The sequence below is a fragment of the Haliaeetus albicilla genome, chromosome 5 (assembly GCF_947461875.1).
Source record: "Haliaeetus albicilla chromosome 5, bHalAlb1.1, whole genome shotgun sequence".
Taxonomy (NCBI): Eukaryota; Metazoa; Chordata; class Aves; order Accipitriformes; family Accipitridae; genus Haliaeetus; species Haliaeetus albicilla.
In genome coordinates, this window is record NC_091487.1 from 28,113,414 (window position 1) to 28,137,894 (window position 24,481).

Below are 24,481 nucleotides of genomic sequence, written 5' to 3' on the forward strand. Positions count from 1 at the left end.
CACCCACATATCTGTAGAAAGTCCTGCTGGGATAGACAGACCCTGGGACGAAGGATGTGATGCAACCTAGAGTGCGGACAAGGCCCCAGGATTTGGAAACTGCAAGAAGAACTGCTGCTGTAAAGCTACAATATGAATTGCTTATGAATAAAGCTACTTATAAAACCAGTCCTGCACAGATACATTTTACTTAAATCAGAAAATCTGTACCAATAGTTATAGTGTCATGAAAACTGATGCATTATTTTTCATTTTTCCAACCTGTGATTGTTCTTCTTTTAATTTAGAAAATCAGATTTAACCTGAGTTAAACTACTCTTTCTGGACCATACCAGAAAGTTTGGATTTGATACTGATAAGACAAATAAAAAAAAACCACGTCCAGAAAAAGACATTATCACCTAAGTCTAACACTCTTATTGCATGAAAGTTCATGCAGTTGCCAGGTGGAGACACGTGGCAGGCTCAATCCACTTCTAGGCATTTCCAGACCGTGCCTAAAACACACTCATATGATCAGGGTCCTCGTAAGATACAGTTATGTCTGCTACCTTGGTTTTGAGAAATGACAGCCTCTGAAAGATAGTTTCCTTTATACAATGGCTTAAAGGGCTTGCCCAGGAACTGGAGATTCCTACTCCTTCTGTACCCACAGGAATCCTGACCCTTAGTTCCCACTTGCTGGAGCGTGGTCTAACCACCATTTTACAGCCTCTTTTGGTAGACATAGAGGAGGGAGACTAGATATGAGAATACTCATTTTACATTTCTGTTGCAACTGTGTACTTCAAAATGTGTCAGTCCAGAGAGCATGGTCTGTGACTCAGTGATAGTGCATCTGGATGGAGTCGTGGCTTCTAATTCTTTTCCCTAAACTCTTTATGACAATGAGTTTATTAGAAAAAATTCCTTGCAGACGTGGAAGAGGGCAACTGAACCTGACTTTCTGGTTAAGAGAGGTAACCAATTCTCCCTACTGTTTCCCCTGCAAAATAATAGGTGTTTATCTTCTTGACCGTCTGTTTTTGAGGGGTGACTGTGAACCATGAATGATAAATGAAGAGAAGTGCTCCTCACTATGCCACTTACGCAGCAATAAGAGGTGGGATATTAAAACTTCTGTAGTTGCAGTCAAGTGGCTGCTCTGCAGAGTGAATCTGAGTCTTGCGGTACCCCATGCTGGGAAGCTTATTCTTTACAGCACCACCTTTGCTCATGAAACCCAGTTCTCCTCTGCTTGTGTGAAATAGCTGTCTGTTAGCTTGAGCCTGTGGAGTTTCGTCAACCTGTTTCTCACCCAGCACAGCAACACATCAGGTCCCCGGGGTCACACCACCTTCAGCAGTTACAGCATCCTGAACTAGACATTCAGTCCACACTTCTCTCCCTAACATCACCACCCCTGGGAGGTTGGTCACTGTAAAAGCTCAGGCATGTAACTCAGCATGTCTACCCAAAGCTGTATAGAGCAGGTGGTGTGATCAGAAGGCAGGCAGGATGTCTTGCCACAGGCCTTCTGCTTTGAGAGGCTACAGCGCGTTGTGATATATTCTCCTATTAAAAGTTTCAACTTTGGACTCAGTTCCCTGTAACTGAATAATGAAGCGCATGAAGTCTGTAGCACGGCACAGTGCATCAAGTCTGTAAGTGCTGAGGGGGTGTCCCAGGGCAATGGGACTTGAGAGGGGAGAGTCCTGGAAACCAACACTGTGGGACTGCAGGAGCTGGTGGTGGGGACTGCAGCACTGGGGGGAGCGTTTACAGCCCCTGAAGAGGAATTTCGGGTTTTGCTGGGAAGGAAAACATGCTGTAAAAGCAGATCTGCACTGCAGGGATAGCACTGACTGCAGAAGTAAAGAGTGGTGCCTCTTGCCAAGTTTTTGTAGATGTTGCTGAGGCAGGGCAGCAGCATCTCCTGCTTATTTTGCTAGCGCATGAATGCAGCCTGGCATGGTTTTAGAAGGATACTTATGGGGCTTTAGTTCTCCCATTAGCATTCCTTGGGGCCATGCTGGCTCTTGTGCAGCGTAACGGGCACGTTCCACTGCTGCACAACTTGACCTGATTTTATCAGGGCTGCATCTGCTGCTGCACCTTTGCTGAGATACATAATATGTGTCTACAAAACTATAAACCTAGTAGTTTACTGTTATGAAATAGAGAAATAGTCAGTACCTCAGACTTCACTGAAGTTAGCCTCAGAGGCATCTGTTTTGGAGTCTTGTAGGCACCGAGTAGTAAATTGGAATAAAAGAAAGTTATTCTAGTTAATTTCTGTTTCCTGTTTTTTCATGTTTGACCTGACTTATGGAGAACAATTAAATTTAAAACAGACATTTATGATGGATTGGATCTAGTTGTAACTACTTTTTGGAACAGTTTGGTCTTTCTTTTACCGTAACTTGCTTATATTTATATTTGTGTTTCATTATTGGAAAAAGGACTTCAGACATGCCTGATAAGAGCATGATCATTGGTGTCTTGAGTACTCACTGGAAAAACATTCAATTAATGGGAAAAAAGAGTATAAGAAATGTTGAACATTTCTTTAATTGATTATTTATGCATTTTTCACTGGAAGTTAACCACAATCTTTTCTCAAAAATATTTTGTTCTGAGTTTTATTTATTTAGCTGTACGATTTCCTTAGGCATCTAGATTTTGAACCAGATATTTAACTTAGACCATGTATTGCCAGGGATGACTACATCAGTTACTGAGGGGTAACTGAAATTTTAAGTCAAGACTATTGAAAAAAAAGAGAGACACAGAGAGAGCGTGCTTACAGGAGTAAGCACGCTCATTGCTGATTCCTGGGGAGAGGGGATTTATACACAAAAGGCAAATACTCAGAGCTGGTAACAAGTGATGGCTGAGTATTCACCAGCTTCCTGGCTCACAGTAGAAGTATTTCATCTAGAAGCCAATACAATATTTATAAAAATTTCATTCTATTACTAACTACACTAAAACACTATTTTTATTCATATTTTAATATATATCTTTCTTTGAAAAATACAGGTAATATTCTTCTTCGTGGTCTTGTACTGTAATGTCATTACATTCCTACAGTGACATTCCTCCCACTGGAGGAATGTATATTTTACTGTAAAGAGATCAACTATTATTGCTTATGGAATCATGAACTGCACGCTCTTCTGATTAGTCATTCTTAAAACAGGGTGCTCTGAACACACACCAAAAGGATATCCAATAGATACAGCTTCTCATTTACAGTCCAAACATTCCTTCCGAAATCCCAGAAAAGAAAGATTCCTTTAAATATTCCCAGTAGTCTAGGAGTAAATCACTGTAAATCTCACAGACTTCAACAACTGGAATAGAAAGACTCCCGAGGTCACACCTGAAACAGAGTTTTAGGGAGTAACATATTGCATTACTAAATGAGTCACTAGGCCAGCTGTGTTTATATATATTGTGCAATTAAAAGTTGGTGATCTTTCTCCTGATAACAAAGGGGTATGCTGTACTCTGAATTCACAAGTCACATGGAGAAAAATCCATTGTTTGGCCATTATCCAAAAATGACAATGACAAGGACGTGAGCAAGTGGTGATTTGTCTTGCTCAGTCTCTGGAAGACTTTTTTTTTTTTTTTTTTTTTGAGTTCTGTTATTTACAAAGTAATAGAAATGTTGGGCAATAATCAAGCATAGAGAGCTGACGGTATTAATATAGCATTGACGGACTGGAAACCAGATGGTCTGTCAGATAATGAAGTATTATCTGGCAAGAGATTGTTCCTGAAAGCCAACATCCTCACCTATTTAGCACTCTGGAATGTCGACATATCAGTTACCGCATTCATGAGGTGGTATGTGTTGTACTTTAGAAGCCATCCCTAGAAGAGGCTTTTTAATTCAAAATTACTGCCTGATGAGAGGGTAAAAGTACCATTATTATAGCACAGCTGGATGAGTATAATATACAGCAAGATGTGAACCATACATCCAAAATCAAGTTAAAGAGGAAAACATAATGGGCTACATCCTGATTTCTGTCTAACCAAAGCCATAGTTTCATAGATGTTTTAAACCAGCACTGCCACCAGAAGAAGCAATGGTGTATGCTGTGTGCCCAGAGCTGTATGTTCCTGCTTTTGTGCCACACTCTCTTTCGTGACAGCTCATGTACTTCTGCGCCTGGTTAGGAGTCATGGATGTTGGAAAAATGACCGGATTAATATTAACTTGGCCATTAAAAAAGAAATGTGTTGGTAGTCCAGAAGGGTTCCCACTGGCTGGCTCATCACGTAGGCACACAGACCTTTTACCAGTGGAAAGGAAGGGATAATGACTGGGAAAGGAAGATGAGGGAGATGGGATTATTTCCTTTTTGACAACAGTGCTAGTTATGCCAAATGTGGGTGAAACCAGAATTCAAGAATAGCCAGAGCTATTGGAGACAAACATGGTAAATCCCAGTTGCTGCAGCTGCCACCTGGGAAGACAGAGTGGAGAACACAAAAGGCAAGGGCAGCTGGAAGGCTAGTGGGGGCAGTGCCCAGGCTTTGGAGGTACTCCCTGGACACCAAAATGTCTCACTGTGGCTGTGATTATAGCATAACGTGGAATGCAAAGTGAAGAAAAACAACATGAAGTAGATGGAGTGGTTTATTCAAAAGATGACAGAGAATTGGTAAGGCTATTATCAGTAAGACTGTAGTTTACAACTTTGGCTTTAATTCAACAAGTCATTTTCACTGCCTTCATGGTTACTCAACTGAGAACTAGCTGGCCACATGATATTAGCTCTTTAACTCCTGTCTACTCTAGGTAGTTAATATTTTCATAAGGTAAGGTATTTTCTGTAATCACAACTAGGAAGTTCTTTGCTCAAGTGAAGGAAGAGATGTGGTACATGTTACTATTGGATGGAAAGAAAATAGTTTTGGTATAATCTGTCGAGATATGTAATAAATAACTGATGACTGCTGTTTAAGAGTAGAAGCATTTTTCCATCATAGTTGGCATTACTCATTTACAACACCTAGAAAATAATTTACCTAGATAACATAAATCAGATCAAAGGGCTTCCCTTCTGTGCTTTCAGTGCTATAATATTAAATACTGATTATATAAATCATTTCTTGAAAAAGTCTGTCCCACTCAGCAAACCGATATTGAGAATGGAGCTTCAAATGGACTAAAGTGGATTTGTGGTATCACCAGGCCCAGTTATCTTGGCAGAGTGAATTTTCTGTCTGCCAGGCAGATGACAGAATTCAGCATTTCCCTGATGTGAAACTAATACTCTCACACACTTTAAATATGCATGCTGAAATACTATCAGTTGAAGTCTCTTTTTTCTCAAGTTTGGTTTGGGAATGCTTCAAAGCCATCGTTATCTCCAAAATCAAATGTATAATTCAGCCAAGTCCTTAATATTTTTGAATCAAGTAGGGAACAATAATTAAGAGTGGGGAGAGTTTCAGTTAAATAAAAAAAAAAGCAGCCACATACAGAAAGTAGAAATTAAAATAAGCATTTAAAATCAGTATTGTGTTTTGTTCCTGGTGAACTTTTAATGAAGTCGGTAAATGTATCAATAGACACAAAAACTGGTGGGGCGGTAAATGAGAACAGATTATTGTTTTAGATTTATACCCAATTTCATGGTCACCATGCAACTAAAGGCATTTTCATATGACCAAATACAGAGTAATTCAAGAGAAATCAAAATTCAGATTGTACTTGCTATATCAACAATGCAGAGAACATTGTCTTAGGAAGCAGTAACACCAAAATAATTAGTTGTTATAGGTAATTACATCAACATGAACTCATAGGTCTATACCATGGCAAAAAGGATTATGCAGTCCTAAGCATACAAAGAGAAAAGTACTATGTGCAACTAAGGAATAGTAAGAAAGTGCAGAATTTTGCCTCTGTATATAACTTTGGTAACACAACTGATAAGATACTGAATTAAATCAACACTTCAAAGAAAATACAGAGATACTGAAGAAATTTGAGAGTGCCACAAAACTATCTTGGGAAGAAAACAAGCCTTTTGTCATAAAATGCAAGGGGCTAAGTTTTTCTGGTTGTGAAAGAAAATATTGAAAAGTTACTGGATTGCTCTGCATAGACGTATTTTTCACCTATGGAAAAAGTTTCCTGGCACCTGTGAGTTCAAGGGGTTTCAGCCTTGCTCACCACAACCAGTACCTGGCATCTGATGTTAAGCAAATGCAGCCTTCAAACACCGCTTTCTCTGAATGTAGTAAACCACTGGAACAATCATCTGGAGGGTTTTTGCTGGAAGGCCATTACTTAAGTCTTTCCAAATATTAGTTAACGCAGTTTCTAGATGAAAACTTGTATCAGTAAAGTGATGTATCCTAAAGGGTCCCTTCTGAGTTTGTGGTCTAGTCTCATAACTCATCCCGTCTTGTATTAAGCTTTGAGAACAGGAAATCTTGTGCTGCTCTAAACCTACCATAACACTTGGAGGTTTGCATTGTAGTAATGACTGTACTTACATCATGCTTCAGAGCTTCAGCAAGTCACTGTCAGGGATCAAGAGGGATTATTTTTTCTTAATGCACAATTGACTAGATGCATTATAGAGAGGGGTTTTTTTCCTTCCTTTTCAGCATGATTGGATACAGATGAAGATGTGATAGCATGGATTAGTCCTTCGAAGTAAAAAGGAAATCCATTGTGGGGGGAGGGAGGGTGGTATTTTTGGAGGCTCAGAGTCTTACCTATTTACAATTTGGGGGTAAGGAAGGAATTTCTGCCTCAGTCTGGTACGGAATATCATACATTTCCTGTTCCAGGCATTGTCTCTGGCTCTTTCTGGCCATTCTCTGCATTCCACCTAGCCTGCTGCTCAGATTCCCTGCCTTCAAGACCACTGTTGTCTTTAATCTGTATGAGAACAAATACAGCAAAGTGAAAAGTCTTTTCATCCCTGTTGAGCATCCCTTCAGTCAGCCTGAACAGAATTCAAACCATAAATGCTCTGGTTACGCATCCATCCTGTCATCTCCACATACGTTTCTTTCTTTCAGAAGATTTCCATTCCAGAAAGAATTTTACTGTTCCCAGCATTTCCTTTTTTGAATTCCTCTTTCCAATCTTCAGTGATCTGGTGTACAGTGTAGTTTTCCTGATAATTGTATTAGTATGAATGAGTGTGGAAGGCCATGGTATGGAGATGGTATGAGCATCTGGGGAAAGCTTTTTTAGGAAGCTATAGGCATTTCTTAAACAAGGCACATCACTGAAGAATGCGTGCCCTATAACAAGCAATTACTAAATGCAGCTATTTGAGCACTTATTAAATGCATTTTAAATCTCTGTGACCTATTTCCTTTCATAGATCCTTCCTCCTATGGTAGGCATCCTTACACTTTCCTCTCCAACCTGCGCTATCCATATATACAGGTTGTCCAGTTCTTCGCCTGTCTTGCTTATTATAGCTTATTAATGCTCATCCTTGCTATACCTCCAAATGATCCTCTTGCCGTACTGCATTTTCTTCTGTAAAATTACTTCTAAATCCTCTTCTGAGGCTGAAAAAACACTGTAGGCTAACTCATTGTAACCCCAGCATAAGCCTCCTTCAGTATCTTTACTATAATACTTAAGAATTTAGCATTTAATTCAGATTAGGTTTTAGGCTGAGATATAGATGAGGTTTTACTCTGTCCAATGATTCACTTCGCCAGTCCAAGCACATACAACAAGAACTGCTTAGTGACTCAGCAAATAATAGAACAAATTTAGTTTATTCCTCTGGTGGCTTAGTCAATGATGTGTTACACTACTGGAAAGAAACCTGGTGCTAGGATTTTCTTTTTTTTGTTGCTTGTTTGTCTTTTGTTTTGCAAAGCAAAGTTTTGGATCAAGTCCAGGCAGTTGTAATAAATTGATTTAATCCTAACTAGTTGGCAAAAATACTTCAGGATCTGGGGACTAAGAGACTATTTCTTCCAGATCATTCATTCTCACAGGCCTTTCTTTGTAACAAGTAGTAGTTTTATTCTAGCATTTTAGAACAAATAACTGAAACTTAGATTATACTATAATGTCATTAAAAGAATTTTAACACAAAAGTTGATCACACACAAATGGCAGATGTATGATAGTAGTCTACTTTTTTAATCTTTATTTTTACCTTAGAAGATAAGAATTAATGATTACTGTGCTTGGTCCTTTGCTGCCAGCCTCAGTTGCTAAATTTCTCTTCTTATTCTCTTCAACTCTGGTAGCCTCGGCTTTGTTTGCAATTTTCAAAATTTTCAGTGACAGTAGGCCGGTTTCACATTGCATCAGTCCACCCACTTCCAAGAAAATGTTTCCAAAGGCCGTGTGTACTTCTGAAAACATGAAGACTGAGGCACCAGTGTTTTCTTTAATAACTGATGAAAATAAAATGTTAGCAATTAGAATCTGTGTGGTTTTACTCGATTTGGGCATATCCCACAGAAGATTTAAAAAAAATATATATTACCAAAAGATCATCCATTACCAGTGGGTAATTTCCTGGACACTGAAATGCAAAAGATCCAAGAATATACTGCAGCTCCTCACAATTCTGTGTGTGTGGAACTGTGCACAGCTACAGATGTTTCCACTGCCGCAGAATTCACTAAAAACTGCCAGGGAATTTGGCCCAGATGTGCTATAGAATTACAATGACCCTGGTAATAGTGAAACTTTAAGCAGCAAACACCAGATGTCCAGTAAAATGGCTAAAACTGAGATCCAAAGCATTTTTTTTACCACATCATCACAAACAAGTATGGAGTGAATAAGCTGAAAATCTCAAGTAATACTTCATTATTCATCATCTCTAAGATGATTTTGTGTGCTTGACTTGTTGTGATGTGGTGCCATTTGAGTATAATGTCTCATAGGAAGGCTGAGTTCCCAGAGGCTTAAATAATTTTGAAAAATGAATTAATTAGACAGGTATATGTATTAAACTTAATACAAGGTTGTATTTTTCTCCTTACCTCCTTTCTATACTAATTTTGCTTGAAAAGTGATCCTGGCTGTGTGTGTGCGGTGCTGCTGCCTTATGATAGCCTGCCTGCAGACAGGATAAATGAACTGCTCCTAGTGCCAGCTAATGTAGTTCTGCTTTAGCTCAAATGGTAGCAGACTCGAGCTGCGGTACCAGGGCTCCATGCACTGCTACATTCTGCCTCTGCACGCGTGGTAAATGTACTTTTCCGACAAAATGCAAGTATTCATTACATTATGAGGCATTCCTTTCTACTTTGTGATTTCGGAGGGGTCCATGCGTAGGGCAGACCCCAGAGATGATGGAAAGCATTACCTTTCTCTTTCCACTCTCTGTTGATTATTTATGGGTTTTTATATCCTCAGGTGTAAGTTTTATACATTCATTATCGGAATGTACTTTTAGCCATTATTTAAGTGTCTCTAAAGCGAAAAATCATTTCTGTTACAAATCCTGAATCAAAATGTACAATGTTATTCATGGAAGCCTGGTTGTGTTTGTTAGTGGTATAGATCTGTATAGGGTAATAGACATTTATCAGTAGTCCTAAGTTAGATTCACTATTTTTCCTTAAAGCTTGAATGTAGCAGTTGTCTGCTCTGTTTTGTCTCCGGAAAGCTAACGGTACCAAGCTTTTTTACTTGGAACTGGGATTATAGGTTTCATAGGTAAAAACTGAAGAAAAATAGGAAGAAAGAACCACAGGTGCAAAAATGTCTTGAATACTTAGAGAAAAAAAACTAAGGAATGTGTAGTCTTTGAAAGAAAAGGTGTTGTTATGTTCTCCAAACTCTCTTAAAACTTCTTTGCAAAAGATGTGGTATAAACTCTATTAAAATAAAGAGTACTACTATGACTTCAGTAGGAGTTGAATCAGTGAAGAACAGTCCATAGCTCTGTTACTCAGTTTTACACAAGCAAGTGTAAAAATCTGTTTACTAAAAAGTATGTCCTTCCATGGAAGAAAAACTCATCATACACCAACCAGCACATTGTGGCAGACAGAAAGTTAAGTTAGACTACTGCTTTCAGAAATACTACTGCTCAAGAATTTATGATTTCTCTCATTTTTTAGTTATGCAGCTGTTTAGATAATTTTCAGCTGGCCTCAGGTGATAGATACCCTTGTCTGAATTTTTGTAACCCAAAAGGAGAATACAAGGTTGTTGCCAACACTGCCGAGTTTCTTTCTTTTTTCTTGTACTGTATTGCCAGTTTTATATAATTTCAGTACAAAATCATAAATTGTGTAGTTCTTTCTTGAACTGCAGACACACGTTTTATTAAAAGCTCACTGACACTTGTGGGCTTTTCAGCATTTTTAACTTACAGCAAAGCACAACCCATAGAAGAACCTACTGTGTTGTGTATCAGTGCTGATAGCATTGGATGCCTTTTCTCGGAGCGTTGCCTGCAGATGCCCAGCGCTCTGAACAACTTTACCACCTGTTCCTTCAACACCAACTACAATTACAGCAGAAACCATTGCACTTGGAGCTCTCTGCCCACCCTTGCCTTGCAAACCTGCTTGTAGCACAGACTTTCTTGTCTTCCACAGCAGTTTGCTAGGCACAGGTTTGCAAGGAAACTGCAGTTCCGACAGCTTGTTACCCCAGTTAAAACAATGTAAGTGTGTTCTTATGTCCTTGCTGGTTGTACTGTCCACAGAGAAGGTTCGCACACGTCTCTAAATCAACTCTGCAGAATACCAGGTAATCCATTAGTCACGCCTAGTGAACTGTTGTTCATATTGACTTTGTAATGCTCTCTGATGATGGTGAACAAGGAAGTAGTGTGGTTGCAAATTGCAGTTAGAAAGTGTGAGATCACGGCAGACCATACTACTACAGAGGTGCAATGATAATCTCCGGTTAATCTGGCTGAGTTCTAAATCCAGCTCAGAGCCAGTTACCGAGCAAACCTCATGGCATGTTTGTGAGCTATGCAAGAAAAAAGATTTCTCTTTTGCAAATTCAGAGAAAATAAGAGATCTAGGAGAAAACCAAATTTGACCCAAATTGACTTTCTTTTTTACATATTGGTGGTTATAAAGGTGTTATTATTTTAAGTCATAAAATGCAGAAAGGTTTGACACAAAAAAATCATGCTGTCTGCTGTAAAATAGCTTGTGTTGTATTTACTTGAATTGCTACATGAAATGCTTTGTTCATTTGTGAAGTAAAATACGCTGCATGCTTTTAAAAGTAACTTGGGAGAGAGGGTTCATTTGTTTTGTTTATTCAATGCCAAAGTGGCAAAATTTCTTTTCTGCAGAAGAATTCAAGATGAGAAGGGTGCTGGATCAGAACAGTATATTGAGAAAAAGAAAACATTTCAAAAGAGATGTTCAAGTTAAACCTGCTGAGGCAGGTTTGCTGCTCAAAGAACACATGGCAAGTTGTTGTTTTTTTTAATAAATAATCCAGTAGAAACTGCCACATAACTGAGACACAGACTCCATTACTTTTAAAAAAATACCTGTCAGGTTTCTTTACAAATGTCTATGCAGATGAGGAGACCATTGTCAGGTGGGGCATGGCTACATAAAAACTGAATAATAAGTAGCAATAATAATAATTAGGGCAGCTACGTCTACATGATTCTTCCTTTCACATATTTGTCTTGCTAGTTGATCTGATCTCAAAAGGTATTTGCGTATCTCTGCATCACAATCTTGTAGCAGGTTTTTCATCAGTAACTATACTAAAGTATATCCCTTGTGTAAAGCCTTGCAATATCTGTTTCTAATAGTTTTAACCATCAACTTTGGTTGGAATTCCTTGGTAAATCTTTGGTAAGTCATCTTCATTGTTCAGTCGTTTGAACCTACCTTGCCTGTCCTTTTTCTCTTTGAGAAACTCAGAGTGAAGGTTAGTCACCTCTCCAGACAAAGTAATGACATGGCATCATAGTGCTTTATCTTATAAATTGTGTGAGAAGGACGAGAGGGATGTCATCATAGTATGGGAGTTTCATAGTATTGAAGGTGGAATCAGTTTGGAAGCATTGCTGCATATTGCCTGAAAAAGGAGCTTTCATGTTTAAAATGTATTGTGATAAAAAAATGAAAATAAGTTTGTTTGCATTAACTGTCAACTCTATTTGTTCTTCGATTGGAATATAGGGCATTTGTGTGTGGCACGTGAAGAATAGGAGGTATCCTTTTGGGCATCGTTCCAGCATCCATGACAGTCAGCGTATAATGCAGATCTCCATCTGACAGAGTTTTCTTAAGCAGTCTAACCTGGGCTGGGATGAGCTGGCTGGAACAAAGGGCTGAAGTTCAGCTTCACACCCATGCCCTTGCTGTATCACGGTGGCACTGCATGATGGCACTCCGGAGGTGAAGGAAAGGATCTGTGACAATGTCACTGTACCTAGGGACAGCACCTGTAACTAAGAAATTTCTGCTTTTTGAGGAGTTATTTTCTTGCTCCCAAGTACATAAAGCTCTTTCTAATAACTTTCTTATAACAGAATCCAGTTTCAGCGACACAGTCAGGTGTTTTGTCTGTCTTTAGGCAGGTAGTTGCCATTTGTGCGAATTTCCTCACACATCTATGTAATAATACCTCTCACTCCCATGGTGGGTCTAGGTACCACAACTGTCTGCCAGATGGAAATTCAAGTGCCAGTATGCATATGTATTCATGGTGCCATTCACTACCTAAGTAGTGCTACAAATTCTGCACGCTTTGATCTCTGTGCATATAAGACTGTTGCTCTCTACTGGTGCAACTATCAACAGTATTGCTGTTATAAAATCACAAATCTTTTATGATTTCCTGCTAGAGGTACTGTAAAGGGAGTAAGAAGAATGCCCCAAAGGTCAAGATGCTAAAAGATGGAATCAAATTAATTATCATGTGCACATTTGTATATTTTTAAAGATACCCTGTTCTTTTTAATGCTAAAAAGTGCTGCCTTGAGATTTTTTTCAGAAACAGGAAAAATATGTAAGTTTCTTAGTTTCTTAAAAACACTGTAAAAACCACTACTGGCCTAGTTTTACTTTAGACTTCAGAAGATGGATGTGTTTATGAATTCAAATCATTGCAGACAAGATTTTGCACCTGCAGTTATGGTTGCCTGCAGTTCAGCTCAGTTTAAGTATCTACATCACTGATTGCATCTGTAAATTAAAAACATCTAAGTAACCTAAATTACAAGCACAAATAATTGCAGGTGCAAAACTCTGATACAAACACAAAATGATCTCTGAAAGTTGGTCTTCTGATTCTCATTGTAAGTTATTCACTGTATCATGAACCTGGAGTCCTCTTGGGAGAGTCACTAATCTATATAATGACACTGAAAGCCTCTTGAATCTCATATTTAGCTAGCAGATGGGAAAGAATACATGTAGTCATATAACTCCCTAGGGATTATGCATGTGGATATTGAAGAGTATAACTTATTCCAATGAAGGCTAAAATTAACTTGCAATCAAAAAGTTCCTTCCTGAGCCACATTTTTTCTGATGGAATTAAAACAACTTAATGTTGTATTTTTATGAAGTCACAACTAATCTGAGTAGGACACTCTCCCAGGGCAAGCACAGAAATTTTGCTCGTCCCATGATTTTTCATATAATGAATAACAGCATCAGTTTAACACAGAGAAATGCTGTCAGTCTTTTCCAGAAAACACACCTAGTTATCTTCCCTATGAATTTGGTTATTTTAGTGTCAGAAACAGATTTCTAAGCCCATAGCTACAAATGTCTATTTTTTCTCTGGTATCAAAACTAAAAATGAATCATTTTCTTGCATTCTTTTGCTTCAATAGTCGTAGGTGTGGAGCTACATTAAAACAGTGACTGCTTCCTGTCGTACCAGTTACGGCAGTACTGTTAGCAAAAGGGGGGAAAAAAACCCCTTAAACTCTCTTCTAGTGTTTGAACAACTAAAACTCCTACTGAACAAATGAAGCATTCTGCCAGTTCTGACAATCCAAAATGCAATGAAGAATTTTTCTGTTTCAGAAGCTCTAGGCAAAGCTGTTTTGGCATGCCTGTAGCTTGTTCCCATTGCAAACAAAAGGGCAGCTAGAGGGAAGGTCTTTGGGGCAAGAAAATGCTGTCAGTTGTAAGAAATGAAACATGTAGACCCATTCTACAGCCCAGCTAGTGATTACATGCAGGCAATTTTGTAAGAGCCTAGACCAGCTGCCAGTGATAATAACGCTGCCATTTGCACTGTTTTCAACAGGAATTACATCAAACAGACCAGATTAAGGCTTCTCAAAAGCATGGGCAAAACTGGCATTTTGTTCACTGGCGACGGGGGCCAGACTACAAGAAAAGTGTTAAGGAACAGGCGAAGGTGGCAGGGAGCCCTGCAGAGCGAACGTTGCTGCTCCGGCTGCTGGGCTGGCAGCAGTGGGAGCGAGCAGCGGGTGCTGCCGCTGGCAGGGTGCTGCCTCTCTGCACGCCACCAGTTGCCATCCTCCCAGGTAGCCCGATTCCTCCCAGGTAGCCCGATTCCTCCCTCAGCAGCAGCAGTCAGCCGAAGCTTCACAGGCTGCACTTGCAGAGTCAGTGGCGGAGGTGTGACCATAGCTACGTTTTTAAAAAAAAAAATTTAACTTAATACACATGAATCTATTACTCAAGCAGTACATGATAACAATGTACCACTTAACTAATGAATTTATAACCATCCTTGGAAAAAAAAGCCAGAACAAGATGTTCTTTTTTTACACACAGAGAACTGTTGAGGTTATGTTGTACACAATGCAAGGTTCCAACTTCACCTTCCTATAATTTTTTTTCAGGTGCTTGGGTATAGCAAAACACAGAAAGCATGTGAGAAACATGTAATGTAAGAGAGGGCAAGACCCTCATTTGAATAGAGAGAGATCTTAACAAAGATTCCTTTTTTTAACTCTCACTTTTAGCTGCCATAGACACAAGAAACGAAGGAGAAGGTTTCATCTTTCCCTTTCTTGAGGGATTTATACTTAGGTGTGTCCTGTAACTTGTATAAATTCAGAGTGCAGCCTAGAAAGCCAAAAATTAGCAAGGATTTTGACCGAGAGATTGAGAGGTGATTAAAAGTCATGGAAGAAAGACTCATTTCTCAGTAAGAATAACAAAGTCACATGGATGATGGATCATAATAACTTCATAATCTGACCCACATGCAGTAAATATGGTGATGACTGTCATTTTGAATAAGTGAGGTAGATTGATGCTGATTATTAATCCATTTCTTGGCCAGTCTGATTGTTTCTGAGCCAGCTCCTCCACTGTTTAGTATTTTTCTGAAGTATCTGTATTGGGTTTGCATGGCAAGGTTGTGGTAGCTGGGGGACTACAGGGGCAGTTTCTGTGAGAAGCTGCTAGAAGCTTCCCCTATGTCCCATGGAGCCAATGCCAGCCGGCTCCAATGACCCACCACTGGCCCAAGGCCAAGCCCATCAGCAGTGGTGGTAGCTCCTCTGTGATAACATATTTAAGAAGAGGGGGGAAAAACTGCACAACTGCAGCTGGAGAAAGGAATGAGAACATGTGAGAGAAACAACCCTGCAGATCCCAAGCTCAGTGCAGAAGGAGGGGGAGGAGGTGCTCCAGGTGCCAGAGCAGAGATTCCCCTGCAGCCCGTGATGAAGACCATGGTGAGGCAGGCTGTCCCCCTGCAGCCCAGGGAGGTCCACGGTGGAGCAGATATCCACCTGCAGCCCGTGATGAAGACCATGGTGAGGCAGGCTGTCCCCCTGCAGCCCAGGGAGGTCCATGGTGGAGCAGATATCCACCTGCAGCCCGGGGAGGACCCCGTAGCGGAGCAGGTGGATGCCTGAAGGAGGCTGTGACCCTGTGGGAAGCCCACGCTGGAGCAGGCTCCTGGCAGGACCTGTGGCCCCATGGAGAGAGGACCCTATGCTAGAGCAGGTTTTCTGGCAGGACTTGTGACCCGGCAGAGGACCCACGCTGGAGCAGTCTGTGCCTGAAGGACTGCAGCCCGTGGAAGGGACCCACACTGGAGCAGGCTCCTGGCAGGACCTGTGGCCCCATGGAGAGAGGAGCCTACGCTAGAGCAGGTTTTCTGGCAGGACTTGTGACCTGGCAGAGGACCCACGCTGGAGCAGTCTGTGCCTGAAGGACTGCAGCCCGTGGAAGGGACCCACACTGGAGCAGTTTGTGAAGAACTGTGGCCTGTGGGAAGGATCCATGTTGGAGAAGTTTGTGGAGGACTGTCTCTCGTGGGAGGGACCCCACGCTGGAGCAGGGGAAGAGTATCAGTCCTGCCCCTGAGGTAGAAGGAGCAGCAGAGACAACGTGTGATGAACTGACCACAAGTCCCATTGCCCCTCCCCCTGCGCCACTGGAGGTGGGGAGGTAGAGAATCCAGAAGTGAAGTTAAGCCTGGGAAGAAGGGAGGGGTGGGGGGAAGGTGTTTTAAGATTTAGTTTTTATTTCTCATTACCCTTCTCTGATTTGATTAGTAATAAATTAAACTAATTTCCCCAAATCGAGTCTGTTTTGCCTGTGATGGTAATTCGTTGAGTGATCTCTCCCTGTCCTTATCTCAACTCATGAGCCTTTCGTTCTATTTTCTCTCCCCTGTCCAGTTGAGGAGGCTCAGCAGTGATGGAGTGGCTTTGGTGGGCACCTGGCATCCAGACAGGGTCAACCCACCGCAGTATCTTGATTCCTGTCACTGACAGTCCCTTTCTCTTTAACCAGTCACTTTTCATACTCTGTGTTGTCTTAACTTATTTGAGGGATTTCCTTCACGAATCGATCTGCTTCTAGTATTCTTTCAGCTGGACACTTGGTCTTTTTTTAGCATATAGTATAACATCAGTGCTACTACAGACACATGGTAACGCATAATTCTGTATTACGTTTACTTGCTGTGAAAAAAAATTGGGTTTCCTTAATTCCCATGTGTTGCAATGCAAGCTCAGTGAAAAAAAGTGAAATATGCTATGAAAATAAGTACCTAGTATTTAGTGCTGGTGTCTAAAATGGCACGTATCTGTATAGTAGACACAGAATAGATAAAGAAATATATTTGCATAATAGAAATTCAGAAGCCAGGTTGGCTAAGTGTGTCATTGATAGCTTTATATGAGGTTCCTGAAGGGACATGTGTTTAACATTTGCAGTAGGATAATGTACATAACATACTTCACAAGAAAAAAGGCATTTTGGAGAGCAACAGAGTGTCCAAGCCTAGGTTTCTGTGAATGTGTCCAACCTTCAATATCTTTTCAAGTATGCCCAACTCTGTGCTTATTGTCCCTGAATGGCACCCAGCCTTCCCTATAGCATACCTCTTCAGCTGGACAAATGGTTGTAGACACTGTGATTGAGGGTGAACTACATGTGTGAACTGGCTAGTGGCTTGCTGCTCTCAAAATAAATGGCTAAATTGTTGGTCCCTTTTTCTCAGCGATAGGTACTAACTTGTGCCTGCCTTCACTAAGCACTTGCTAGTTTTCTGCAACTTCTGAGAATTGAAAATCTTTTAAATATCCAGCTAGGTCAACATAAAAATTAAGTCAGACTAATAGGTATATTAAAGTAATATTGCCCTCTTTTCAATTGGTTTATTTTCTGTTGATAATAAATTCACAACATGCTACATACCATGAAATAAGAGGATACTTTTTTCCTGGTCTAAATGAAACTCTAAGCAAATTTTTTTACATTTAGATATATTTTCTTCCTCTTTTTGAAAAACACCCACCCTTTTACCAAGCACATCTTCAAAATTCCTTCTTTTTGTTGAGATAAAACATTTTGTAAAATCAGAAAGTCGCGCATTCATTTAATGTAACTGACATGGTCATGAAACCCAGGTCTTTTATTTATCCTTGGGATAATGCAGAGGTAATGAAAGCAGACTTGGACCTAAGAGGTTTTTTGTTTCAATTTTGAAACAATGTGGGTAAGAGACTTGGATTTGACAGGAAGAGAAGAAAGGAAATATTGTGTTCATGCCTTCAATCAGCTTTATTAGATCCTTAAAGGGAAAATTATGTGAAAGACAGAAGAAGAAAACAACAAACTAAGCAAGATCCCAATTTCAGTATAATTTGGAGAAAATAACTGATTTAGGTTGGTCATCTTGCCAGGGTGAATGACTCAAGGCTTCCAAACAAGAAATGGAAACCAGAAGGATAGCGAAAGCCTGAAAGAACAAATTGAGAAGATATGATTGACTGTAATGTTTCAAAATCAACTGCTGCAAAGATGAGTTTGGGCTGTTGCCCAGAATACAATTGAATGGTGATGTTCATTTAGACTCTTAATGCTGAAACAAAATAAGATGTAGCTGTGTTTCTGTTAGAGGTTTACTTGTTCTTTCCAGTGTCTCTAGCTAGGGATATGATGTCACGTCCTCTCTCTTCTATCACACACTGCAGTGATTGCTGCTGCTGTTCCATAATTTTTCTGAACACCAGTTTTCTGAAAGAAGGCCTGAATCCAAGTGATAGTCTTTCAAATGTGAAATGTCATCACCATTCATTAGCTGACTTTGAAAAATTTTATACATCATGTGCAAGTAGGCCAACTCAATGTTATTGACCAAGGAAAAGAGAAGTATAAGATCGTTGTGTGTGTATGTACTTTCTGACTGACAAACATTCAAGTTTTTATTACTATCATGCTAGTTTTTAAAAATTAAGTAAATAGCTCATTCTGCGAAGACTTAAAAAAATTGTATCTTTAATGGGCACAATTTATAAAGCATTATTTGGAAAAGTTGGGGGCAGCTGCTTGTCCTCCACCTCAGGCACAGAAGGTTCTATAAGAGACTACGCTTTATGCAAAAAATTAGTCAGTTGACAATAGGCAGTGATGGGATGGGGTTGTCTTCTCCTTCCTCCTTTCCTTTATTCCTTTCATCTTACTGGCTGTGCTTGCTAACCTTTCTTCTGTTTCTATTTCAAATGAGGAAGAAAAAAAAACCTAAACCACAGTTCATAATTAAATACTGAGCTAGTTCTTACCATGTTTACTGAATTACATATTGCATATATGGATGTATATCCTCAAAGTTTTCATGTGTTTTTAGATTTCTAAACTTAATGTGTTCCATAGGAATAGACATTAACTCCTTCCTGTCTGTTTTTCATGGTGAGATTTGCCTCCACAGAGGAAAGGAGGAGTAAAGCAGTGAAACCCAGCTACAGATCCCTTAAAATTTTAGGGATTCATAGAGCCATGAATATGAGCTCTGCAGATCCTCTTGGTTCACAGTAGAGATTCCTCCAGCAGAAAATCTTCAGTGTTGACCTTACAGCTGCAATAAGCAGATCAGCTTGGCATGACATGCACACCGATAACTTTGCACAGGTATCTTTGCCGCAGGGTGGCTGACCTGGTAAAGAGGGCTTTAAACCAGGAACCACAAGGGAGGGAGAGAGTTACCGCAGCTCTGAGGGAGCAATGGACAGGGTGACAAGCAAAGTGCCTGGGGTGATGTGACCAGGAACACAAGGTGAACAAAACAGGGCTTAAGTGGCATCACCTCAAGCTTTTGTGTGTAAGTGAGAAAGTCTCTCTGAAGTGCCTGCACGCTAAGGCAGGCAGCATGCAAAGTAAACACAAGGAATTAGAGATCTGTGTGCAGCTGCAGGTGTAAGATCTTGTTGGGATCCCAGAGATGCACTGGGCGGCTTGCATGACTGGAGTGCTGCAACAGAGGGATACAGACTCTTTAGGAAGGACAAGCCAGGAAGACAAGGAGGGGGTGCCCTTTATGGGAGAGAGCAGCTGGAGTGCATGGAGCTCTGCCCGAGGGTGAATGATGAGAGCTTATGGGTAAGGATTAAAGAGCAGACCAATACTGGTGACTTTGTAGTGCCTGTCTACTATGGGCTGCCTGACCAGGAAGAACAAGCGGATGAGGCCCTCTACAGACAGGTAGAAGCAGCCTCGCATTTGCTGACCCTGATCCTCATGGGGACTTCAACCACCTTGATACCTCCTGGAGGGACATCATAGCAGGGCATAAGCAATCCAGGAGGCTATTGGAGAGTATTAATGATAAATTCTTGACACAAATGAAAGAGGAACCAATGAGGAGAGGTGCTTTGCTGGACCTCATACTCACGAATGAGGAAGGCCTCATTGGGGATGTGAAGGTTGAAGAGAGCCTTGGTTGTTGTGACCATGAGATGGTAGAGTTCAGGATCCTGCAAAGAGGGAGCAGGGCGAAAAGCAAGATCACAACCGTGGACTTCAGAACAGACTGTGGCCTCTTCAGTGGACAAGTCACATGGTATAAGTCTCTGGAGGGAACAGGAATCCAGGAAACCTGCATAGTATTCAAGGATCACCTCCGCTCAAGAGAAGTCCATCCCACCATGCAGGAAGTCAGGCAAAAATGCCAAAAGGCCTGTGTGGTTGAGCAAGGAGCTCCTGGCAAAACTCAAACATAAAAAGGGAGTGTACAGATGGTGGAAGCAGGAACAGGTAATGTGGGAGGAGTATAGAGACAGTCTGAGCATGCAGAGACATGGTTAGGAAAGCCAAAGCCCACCTGGAGTTGAATTTGGTGAGGGATGTCCAGGGCAACAAGAAGTGCTTCTGTAAGTATCTAGGTGGTAAAAGGAAGACTAGGAAAAATGTCACACTGCTGCTGAATGGAGCAAAGGCCCTGGTGACACAGGACATGGAAAACGCTGAAATACTGAATGCCTTCTTTGCCTCAGTTTTTAGTAGCAAGACCAGCCTTCAGAAATCTAAAGCTCTGGAGAGAGGGGGAAGGTCTGGCATAAGGAAGACTTACCCGTGGTGGAAGAGGGTCAGGTTAGAGAATACTTAAGCAAACCTGACATACATAAGTCCGTGAGCCCTGATGGGATGCACCCACAAGAGCTGAGGGAGCTAGCTGATATTGTTGCAAGGCCACTCTCAATGATCTTTAAATGATCATGGCAACTAGGAGAGGTGCCTGGGGCCTGGAGGAAAGCAAATGTCACTCCTATCTTCAAAAAGGGTGAGGAGGAGGATCCAGAGAACTACAGGCTGGTCAGCCTCACCTTGATCCCTGGGAAGGTGATGAAGCAACTAATCCTGGAAACCGTTTCCAGGCACACGAAGGACAAGGCAACAACTGGGAGCCATCAGCATAGATTCACAAAGGGGAAGTCGTGTTTGACCAACCTGATAACCTTCTATGATGAAATGACTGGCTTGGTATGTGGGGAAAGCAGTGGACATTGCCTACTTAGACTTCAGTAAAGCTTTTGACACTGTCTCCCATAAGATCGTCATAGAGAAGCTATTGAAGTATGGACTGGATGAACAAACAGTGAAGTGGATTGAAAACTGGCTAAATGGCCAGGCCCAGAGGGTGCTGATCAGTGGTATGAAGCCTAGCTGGAGGCCAGTAACTAGCAGTGTACCCCAGCAGTCAATACTGGATCCAACTCTGTTCAACACCTTCATTAATGATCTGAATGATGGGGCAGAGTGTACCCTCAGCAAGTTTGCTGATGATACAAGACTGGGAGGAGTGGCTGATGTACCAGAGGGTTGTACTGCCATTCAGATGGACTTTGACACACTAGAGAAATGGTCTGACGGGAACCTCATGAAGTTCAACAAGGGGAAGTGTAAAGTCCTGCACCTGGGGAGGAACAACCCCGTGCACCTGGGAGCCAGCCAGCTGGAAAGCAGATTTGCAGAAAAGGACCGGGGGTCCTCATTGACACTAAGTTGAACATAAGTCAGCAATGTGCCCTGCAACCAAAAGGGCTACCGGTGTCCTGGGCTGCATTAGGAGGAGTGTTGCCAGCAGGTCAAGGACAGGGATCTTTCCCCTCTACTCAGCACCAGTGAGGCTGCACCTAGAGTGCTGGGTCCAGTTCTGGGCTCCCAAGTACAAGAGAGACATGGACATACTGCCAGATTCCAGTGAAGGGCCAGCAAGATGGTGAAGGGACTGGAGCATCTTTCACATGAGGAAAGGCTGAGAGAGCTGAGACTGCTCTGCCTGGAGGAGAGAAGGCTCAGGGGGGATCTCATCAATGTGCACAAATGCCTAAAGGAAGGGTGCAAAGAGGATGGAGCCAGTCTCTTTTCAGTGGTGCCCAGTGACAGGACCAGGCACAAGCTGAAACACAAGAGGGTCCGTGTGAACATCAGGAAACACTTTTTTACTGTGAGGGTGACTGAGCACTTGCACAGGTTGCCCAGGGGGGTTGTGGAGTCTCCATCCTCGGTGATATTCAGAAGCTGTCTGGAAGTGGTCCTGGGCAACTGGCTGTAGGTGGCCCTGCTTGAACAGGGGTTTGGACCAGATGATCTCCAGAGGTCCCTTCCATCCTCAACCTTTCTGTGATTCAGGAGCAATAGATAATTGCTTTTCATATTTTCAGTTCCTATTTCTCTAGAATTTTCAAACAATCCACTGCCTGGTCTGCTAATCATCTGAATTGCTGGTATTTCAACACCAAGCTGTGATAGAATGGAGGATTACTCTTCAGAAGTTATTACGTGCCTCACAAGATTGCTGACATGGCAGCTCTGTTGCTCAAATTCCTGGTATATCCTTCCCTTCCACATTCTCTCTGAAGAGTTTTCCCTGAGATCCTCAGAGACCATGGGAATGTTACAAGGTTTATATATTCAATAGCTGCATATGTTTGAGTATACAAGAAGGCAACCTGGGAAGGCAACGTGTACTGCTGTGCAACACTAGTTAATGCTGCTGTGTGTTTTTAGAATTGAATTGTTGCTTTACACTGCATATTTCTCTGCTTATGCATCTCTTATTAATGAGAAAATCTGGACCAAGTTTGGGTCTCACTTTTTTGTAGTCAGAGCTACACCTGTGAGTAGAGCAGTGGAGCACTTTTCATTTTGCAATTCCAATCATGCTGGAGTACTAGAAATTCCAAACAGGATGCTTATTGTAGATACACTTACAGTGTTTTAGATTGAGCTGAAAGGAAGAAAGTGTTTATAGGGATCTATGTTCTTGCAGCTGATCCTACTTGGACCTCCGTTTCAGTTTGAACTCACATTAAACTGTATGAATCACATGCTTAATGTTCAACATTTCAATAGCTTGCTGAATCAGCAAGAATATACTCTGAATATGTATGAACTGTTAAAGACTAAAACTGGATCCAGTATATCTATATCGTTATATCCATATCTATAGATATCTATAGTTATATCCATATCAATGTGGATAGATATAGATATATGTATGTATGTGTATATATTTATGTTTGGAAAATGAAACTTTGGGGAAATTCAAACATCTGACGACTCATCTGAATCCCTGAAATCTCCTACCCAAGGACTTTCAGTGTTTTGTCATGAAAACATCGTTGTATAAAATGCTCAAAGTTTTCTTTTATCATGGACTGGAATTCATAACTTGTTTACTTCAGAGGAAGGATAAGCAATACCCCACTCTGGAGCATCTTACAAAGCCTAATTTATTTAATTTATATTGGAGCAGCTTACAAAGAGAACTCCAGAGAAGCATTAGAAGAGGGGTGGAAAAAATGGTATAGCATTTGTGGTATTTTACATTCACATGGGGAATATGAATTTAATTGTTTTCCTTTGACATGCACAGGATAACTATAGGAGAACCTGTTGATGTGATGACTCTTCTACACCCTGCAAATGTATTTCCAGTAATAGGCTGGTTTAGAAAGGTTAATCACCACCTTTCAACATAACCACCTTTCAACATTTTAAAAAGACACAAATGCTTTGCTTTAAGAAGTGATTTCTTCTGTAGACAGAATCCTCTTACAGTCCTGAATGAAGTGTGTAAACTCTGAAGATGGATAAGTTGTAAGATATACCTGTGTTGGCTGGCCAGGTAGCTTCTTGCTGATTGCATTAGATGCCTTTCTGAACTCTCCCCATGTACTATCTAGGTTAATGTGGAGACCTAGCAGACAAGAACTATGTCTACTTTTACCTCACCTGGGGATTTTGAGAACTACTTGTCATTCAAAGCATTCCCAAGACCCAGCGTTATGCATCTACATTGGCCTTCTAAGCAGAGCTCAGGCTGCCTGCAAATGCCATGTGTGGTTGTAGCAGGCTGTATATAAAATGTAGATGATGCAAAGCAAAGCATAGCAACAAGGGGATCTTTGGCTTCAGGCCAGCTCCAAAAGTCAGCAGCTATTGTAAACTCCTGAGGTGTTTATGGAGCCAGGCAAGAGAGGGGCAAAGACCTGAAGGAGTACAGTGGCAAGATATTGCCAAAATGTTTTTTCCAAGATGAAATATATACATTCTGTTATGGCTCTAAGAATAGCTAACTTGTCTTAAAACTAAGTTGTCAAAAAAAATACTTCATCTATTTTGAGGCATATTTAAAACTAAACTTTAAAAGATGTCTTAACTTAGCATCTGAAGATAAGCATGCAGGTTTTTTGTATGCAACTTGCTGAAGTCACAGTTTTTTCCAAATCTGTATTTTGTGACTTCAGTTTTTAATATTGATCATTGCTGTGTCAAGAAAATTAAAACAATGAAATAATAC

At 40.9% G+C, this 24,481-nt stretch overlaps 1 protein-coding gene across 6 annotated transcripts in view; it reads left to right on the plus strand.

Moving 5' to 3' along the window:
* SLC25A21 (solute carrier family 25 member 21) overlaps positions 1 to 24,481 on the plus strand; it is a 276,605-nt gene that overhangs the window by 210,746 nt on the left and 41,378 nt on the right. The gene's annotated exons all lie outside the window — the stretch shown is intronic.